This window comes from Dermacentor albipictus, chromosome 10 (assembly GCF_038994185.2).
Source record: "Dermacentor albipictus isolate Rhodes 1998 colony chromosome 10, USDA_Dalb.pri_finalv2, whole genome shotgun sequence".
Taxonomy (NCBI): Eukaryota; Metazoa; Arthropoda; class Arachnida; order Ixodida; family Ixodidae; genus Dermacentor; species Dermacentor albipictus.
Window position 1 is genome coordinate 88,408,572 of NC_091830.1, and position 7,701 is coordinate 88,416,272.

The 7,701-nt window shown below is 50.3% G+C and overlaps 1 non-coding gene across 1 annotated transcript; it reads right to left on the reverse strand.

Moving 5' to 3' along the window:
* Positions 1–7,090: 7,090 nt before the first annotated feature.
* Positions 7,091–7,182, reverse strand: TRNAI-UAU (transfer RNA isoleucine (anticodon UAU)). The gene is given in 2 exon segments: positions 7,091–7,126; positions 7,145–7,182. It is a non-coding gene; the product is annotated as a tRNA-Ile (tRNA).
* Between the last annotated feature and the right edge of the window lie 519 nt (positions 7,183–7,701).

Here is a 7,701-nt window from a genome sequence, read left to right on the forward strand (position 1 = left end):
CGAGCAGGGCTCCGAGCCGAGACAGGAACACTACGCCGAACGAAGAACGACGTTACTATATTCCGGCATAGCTGCTGCCGGTTGATACAACAAGCCACTCCGGCGTGGCTGCGCTGGCCTTTTAATCACCCTCGCCTTCACAAAGGGAGAGGGAAACACAACCCTCCTCACGAGCAGAACCATGCGCGACAGCACCTTATCTCACAGAAAGGCTCGCCGAGCTTCGGCACTTGGTGTAGGCAGACGCATGCGCGTGAGCGCAACAGCTCCTCCCCACAGAAGAAGATTGGGGGGGGGGGGGGAGTGGTTCCCAGAAGGTCCACACTGCAACACAAATGCACTTCCGAACGTTTGTCGAAGTTTGACAGAAGAACACATTCGGTTTTCCCTTGAAGCAGTTGAAGCGGGCGGAGTGCCGGAAGGTGAGCCGAGGGTACGGAGCGACTCCGGCGTACTGGCCGCTACTGATGCGTAATCAGGCGCCAGGACCTATGGTGACCCCAGACGTCACAAGACTGCTAGTAGAGGCTTCCTTGGCCAAATCGGGCGCATTGTTGAGAGATGAGCCCGTGGTGAAGTGGTTCCGGAGTATTGAGCTACTGATGGGTGGACAGATCGGGCACCGGGTTCTCAGGTGACCGCAGACGTCAGAGGGTTGCTCGAGGAGGCGTCCATGGCCAAGATCCTGGGCATAGGCAAGAAGGCAAGCCCCCACAAGCACAACAACAACCGCCGGATGCGGCCCGGCCCGACCCCGATACGCAGAGGGTTTTGGAATCTTTTTAAAAGAAACAGAACTGACGACCAGTGAGGACCCTCGACAGACCCAGGCCGGATAATGAATTCAGAATAAATGCTTTCTGCATTACTGCCGAGTGACGCCGAGTGAGAGAAGGCCCTGCTCAGGTCATCTGCATTTGCATGCAGAGATCCTTTCTTGTGTTTAACCGTGAACGCGTACGGTTGCAAACTTAGGCTCCAACGTAGTAATCTACCGTTTTTGTTCGACATTTGTTGAAGCCATGTGAGCGGCCTATGATCTGTAATAAAAATGAATTCTGAACCTGACAAGTAACATGAGAGCTTCTCTAGAGCCCACACTAGGCACGCGCATTCTTTTTCTATGGTACTGTAGGCTTGTTCGCGAGCGCTCAACTTTCGGCTCACGTACAAAATCGGATGTTCGTGTCCGTGCTCGTTTTCCTGGCTTAGTACTACACCCACCCCTTTTTCGCTGGCGTCACATTGCACAAGAAAGGGCCTTGAGTAGTCCGGGCTTGCGAGGATTGGCTTTTCTGCAAGTGCAGCTTTCAAAGAAGCAAATGCAGTCTGTTTGGCTTCGTCCCATTCTACCATTCGTCCCATTCGTCCCATTCTAGTGCGTCTGTAAGTGAGCTAGCAACCTCCGAGAAGCCCTTGATGTAGTGTTGGTAATAACCTACCATTCCTAGAAATGTGCGGATTTCAGTTTTCGTTTCCGGCCGGGGAAACTCTCTGATTGCGAGAATCTTCAACTCAAGTGGGCTTCGACGCCCCTGGCCTAATCTGTGTCCAATGTAGTCAACTTCGGAGCACCCTAACCTACATTTCTGAGCTTTTAAAGTTAAGCCCGCCTTTAGGAGCCTATCTAGCACTTCGCGCAATTGGTTCACGTGCTGAGGCCAAGAATCTGAAAATACGGCGATGTCGTCTAGGTAGGGTAGAGCGAACGCCTCCGCTCCAGATAGGATTTGGTTCATTAGCCTTGAAAATGCAAAGGGGGCATTTTTGAGCCCGAAGGGTAGAACCAAAGGTCGGAAGGTGCCAAAAGGAGTCACGAAAGCCGCTAAGCGGCTCGCGCGTTCACTCAGTGGCACTTGCCAGTACCCACGCACTAAGTCGAGCGTGGAAATAAACTTGGCTCTGCTCACTTTTTCAAGACAATCTTCTACGTGAGGTATGGGGTACACTTTGGTAGCAGTCACCGCGTTAAGCTTACGGTAATCGATACACGGGCGAGGCTCTTTACCGCTAGTTTCCACAATTATCATTGGGGACATGAAATCTCCTTCACCCGGTTCGGCAATTTTAAGTGGCAACATCTGTTCGACGGCCTCCCTCATCAGTCTTTCTTGCCGAGGTGAACATCGGTAAGCTTTACATCTCGTGCTGCCAGGAGAGGTTAACTCAATATCATGAGTCATCAGAGTGGTTCGACCGGGAACCTTTGAAAATACTTGTTGGTACTCAGTTATCAATTCTGTCAGACCTGCAAGCTGGCTTTCGCTGAGAACCGCTCTGTTGACTGTCAAAGCAAGGATCTCATCAAAAGAAAAACAAACTAGGTTGCGTGGGATATCTGGAAGTTCGGCTATTACTTCTTCCGGTTCATTTAGCAACAAGTTCACGATCTGCACTCGCTCTACGTACGGCTTCATGAGGTTACAGTGATAGATACGCACTTCCTTCTTACGACCCGGCAGTTTGATAACGTAGTTAGTGTCTGAAAGCTTTTGTTGTACCGTCCCGGGGCCTTCCCAGTGTACTTCCAACTTGTTCGCTTTCGAAGTGCGTAGCATAAGCACTTTTTGCCCTTCATTGAATTGGCGTATGCTGCTGTTTCTATCATAACGTTTTTTCGCTTTTGCCTGTGCTGCGAGCATGTTAGCCTCCACCAGAATCTGCGTATCGTACAAGCGTTGCAACGGGCTACAAACGTACTCGACCACCGTTGGATCGCTTCCCTTATCTTCCCACTTCTCACGAACTAGCTGAAGCGGTGAGCGCAATGCCCTCCCATACACGAGCTCTGCTGGACTGAAACCTGTAGATTCATGGGCCACAGAACGTAAGGAAAACAGCATAGCTGGCAACGCAGTGTCCCACTCCTTTTTCTGTTCGTAGCACAAGGCCCGTAATACGCGCTTCATTACTGAATGAACCTTTTCTACACTGTTGCTTTGTGGATGGTGAACAGAACTGTGGTGTATCTTGATGCCACACTTGTTAAGGAACGTGGTGGTCAACTCGCTCGTAAAAACGCTGCCAAGATCCGACTGGATTTCACTCGGGAAACCAACGCGGGAAAAGACGTAGAGGAGTGCATCCACTACGTCTGTTGACGTCTGGGCACGCAATGGCACTGCCTCAGGAAATTTAGTTGCAGGGCGCACCATGCTCAAGAGATATTTAATCCCCGACTTTGTCACTGGCAAGGGCCCGACGATGTCTACCACGACTCGGCGGAACGGCTCCGTAATAATCGGTACGGTGGCCATGGGCGCCTTACGTTTCTCGTTCGGTCTACCTGTGCGCTGACAAACGTCACAGCTACGAACAAACTGTTCCACATCTTTAAAGCAGCCGGGCCAGTAATACTGGCATAGCAACCTTGCTTTTGTTTTGTTAATGCCGAGATGACCGGACCAGCCTGCCCGATGGGAAAGCTCCAGAATGTTCTCGCGGTACTTAAGAGGAACCACAAGTTGGTCAACGCTTGTACCTTTCTTTCCGTGAAACAAACGGTACATTATGCCACTCCTTTCATAGAATGAGCCGCTGCCTGTTTCTTGCTTAAAAACGCTTTCACGGCATTTTGCGAGAGTTGAATCTTTCTTTTGTTCCTCGATCAACGTGTCCTTATCAACGGAAGACAACGCCTGAAAATCGCGGCTCGTGGGGGGGATACAACTGGTTTCAAGTTCGCTTTCTTCGTCGACGGATTCCTGCGAGCCTAACTTGGGCCGCCGTTGTTATCGGCCAGACCGTGATGATGGTCCGCAGCGCTGCGAGTGATAGCGCGTGGGAGAAGCTGCGGTTGAGTTTCAGCTTTTTTCGCCATCGACCTAGTAACAATCATAACAGGGTTCATGTCGAGCGTGACTCCAGACATCAGCAGCTCTGTTGCCGTTCTGTTTAATAACAAATATGGACACCTTGGCAATACATCGTCAGAGACGGCTGCTTCGGTCTCAATTTCACCGAACGAACCTTTCAAAGTTACTTTGGCTACTGGTAGGCTCAACGTACTTTTTTCCAAGGCCTGCCGTAAGCACACGCAATCCCCCGTGAAATCTCCCGCCTTTACGAAGGACGAGTGCACCACGTCATACGTTGCACCTGTGTCGCGCAATACTTTACATTCCTTTCCGTTAACTTCCATGTCATGAAGGTACGTACGCAGTAGGTCTTCGTTTGGCTCGTGAACGAACTGGACCGGGGACACTCTCGGAACCCGGCATCCCGCGGCCACGTGTCCGGATTTCTGGCAGTTAAAGCAGACAATTTGTTTCGGCGCCTCAAACGACTTGTGCCGTGAATTGAAGGATTCCTTTAGTTCATTCTCATCTTCTCTGGCTTACGAAATGATCTCGGGTGTCCTGTGGAGACACCTGCTACCCATCCGTTTTTTCCGGAATTATCAGAACGGTGTTTAGCGCAGTAGTCATCGGCATACTCCGCTGCTTTTCGTGCAGTTTTCACGTCTGACCTGTCGAGCACCCATTCCCTGAATTTGGTTGGAAGCGTGGAATAGAACTGCTCTAGGCAAAATTCCTCAAACATTTTCACCTTGTCATCAAACGCGTCGGCGCCTTTCAGCCAGTTTTCCAAAAAGCTTGCTAGCTTGTATGCAAACTCCGAGCAGCTTTCGTCTGGCTGTTTAGTTGTTTCTCTAAACTTTAACCGAAAAGCTTCAGGCGACAAGTTATACTTTGCTAACAACGCTCCTTTTACGTCCGCGTAAACCTCCGCTTCTTCGGGGCTCATCCTGGCTAAAATATTGGCGGCTTCCCCCGGTAACAAACTCAGAAGTCTCTGTGGCCAGGAGGACAGCTCAAAGCCCATTCTTGTACAAGTGCGCTCAAAGTTTGTCAAAAACAACCCTAATTCACTACCGATGGAAAAAGGCTGAAGAAAACCTCTCATGTCATAGTTGACAGGACTCTGTTCTGCCCTTTTTACCAGTGTTTGTTTTAGTTGTTCCAGTTGACACTGCTTAAGTTCCTCCTCTCTTTCTCTGGCTCGGCGTTTCTTTTGGATTTCATCCACTGCTTCAGCAATTTCATCTTCTTTGGCCTTGCAAGCTAAAATTTTGCTCACGATTTCGTGCTTCCGAATAGCTTTGCTACATTCCACACCGAGCTCTTCTGCTACGGCTAACAAATCTACTTTTAGTAAGCTATTCAGATCCATGGCTGCCCGCAACTGTAACGAAAGTCCCCTCTAGTCGCCTTTCCTATTTCCTGCTTATGCCAAGAAATTATAACGCTCGGCGTACCAGAGTACAAGACCGAAAGCCTCACCGCCTGCTGCCGCAGAACCTCCGGGAATCCGCCATCTCACCGCAGCCACCAGCTGTTACGTTTTGGCCGAGCAGGGCTCCGAGCCGGGACAGGAACACTACGCCGAACGAAGAACGACGTTACTTTATTTCGGCATAGCTGCTGCCGGTTGATACAACAAGCCACTCCGGCGTGGCTGTGCTGGCCTTTTAACCAGCCTCGCCTTCACAAAGGGAGAGGGAAACACAACCCTCCTCACGAGCAGAACCATGCGCGACAGCACCTTATCTCACAGAAAGGCTCGCCGAGCTTCGGCACTTGGTGTAGGCAGACGCATGCGCGTGAGCGCAACAATGGTAACGTGGAAAGTTTGGTCTTTGACGTCCAAGGAACTGGAAAATTTCATCGGTGCGCCCTCTTTTGTGAGGGCGATCAGGAAGTGGAGGGAAAGAGGTTGCCATAAAGGGATTGAATTTTCGGCAATAACGCCAGCCACCCACCGTGGAGTCCTACAAGGGGACGCTACAGGGACTGCAAGAACAGGTCCTGCAAACGCCAGCTGTACGTTATCACTATAACCAAATATGAGATAACCTAGGTTGCTTATTCACACAAGGTTAACCCTTGCTGCCTGGAAAATTAGAAGTGAGCGGAAGCTAGGAGAAGACAGGAAAGATGGAAAGTGAGAGAAAGACGAAGCCTGGAGGGAGAGAGAGACAGGAAAAGGCAACTACCGATTTCCCCCGGGTGGGTCAGCCTGGGGTTGCCGTCTACGTGAAGCAGAGGACAAAGAGGTGTGTTGCCTCCGCCGGGGGGCCTTAAAGGTCCGAACACCCGGCATCCGCTCAACCCCCAGGATCCCCCTTTCCCCGGACACGGCTAAGCCGCGCACGGCTACACGCGGGAGGATCCAACCCTCGTGTGCTCGGGTACGTGGTGTCGCAACACACCAAACGCCTGCTGACGCAGACGCCCCTGCGGGGCATGGCGAGCTTACGTTGAGTAAATTATATTTTATTTTTTCAGGTAAGTGACTGATCGCGAGCAACATTTAATCCTGCGTTGGCTCGTCCCTTCACGAAGTGATGCACTTGTCACGAACCGAGTTGCACCATAGAGAAATAAATATGACAAGAGGGGCCACTTGGCGAAAAGTGGCAACAGGAAATACGTCACGCTATAGTATTTACGCCGCCCGTTTGCAGCTGCGAGCATTAAAAAAAAGAATGTGAAAGGAGATTAGCAGAAATTGTTTTCTTTCTTTATTCTTTCCCGATAAAAGTAAAAATGTCTGCGTATAAATTAAATTAAACTTTTCGGCTTACTTCCGTTGCCTAGCGACAGGCGAATGACGATATTAGCTTACACTCAACACCGTTGACCCTTTTCACGGAGCAGTTTGCTCTAGAGAAACGAAAATGGTCATAGGTGTTGAGTGTAATCTAATATTCGCATGAGAAAAACTCAGTTCCCGTCCACTCTGTGAGGAAGGGCGACTAGCGAAGTCGCGTATCTGGGCCCCGTAATGGCGAAGTGCATCTCCGCCGCGGGTCGGCCCGGTATTGCACTATCTTCGGGATCGGCCCTGTCTCGACACGGACACAATCCTGGGGGAACAGCTTAACAGCATCGCTTTAAAATTGGTTACGTCTTTGTGCTTTTTAATTCATGACCACAATGAACACGGGTGCAGTGGGATGAGCGTGTTAGCGCCAATGAACCAGCTGTGTAAGGAGACGACGCTGGCGCCATGATGATGATGATGATAGTTTTGTGTCTACACATGAACACCATCCTGGGGGAACTAGCTGTAAAATAAAAAAATAACTTTCCCCAGGTGAGGCTCGAACTCACAACCCCGGCATAGCTCACGAGCACTGTCGTATAAGTACCGTGCGCTAACCAATTGCGCCACTGGGCAGGAACGGTATGGCTGCCAAGAGACGCAAGCACTTATCTGCAGCTGTCAAAGTTCCTGCGGCACTTTTGCGCTTTTTGTTCTTTGACGAGAGGCATAGACATTTTATCAGTGAATGCCTCGCTTGTGCACTGTCCTCCCGATACACTCCCGATATAGCTGCGGATGCTTCAACCACAACAAAATGGAGGACGCTTCAGCTTGGCTTCTTTTGTGTGTGTGTGTGTGTGTGTGTGTGTGTGTGTGTGTGTGTGTGTGTGTTTGGAACGCGATATAATTCAAAAATTCCCGACTGCTTGTCACGCTTCCCGGCAACCGCAGCTTTCTTGCGGATGTGCGGCGGCGAGCGTGATGGTGATGTTGCAAGAAGCCGAGCGGGTCGCGCCGCTCTGAAAAGGGGTTTGTGTTGGAGTTTCCGCGAAACAGAATGATATTTTTTTAGTGTACTCAAATTAAACCCCGACGCTATCATGTTTGTAGGTTCTCTGTAGGTTGTACTTTATGATTTTGCTGGCATATTTT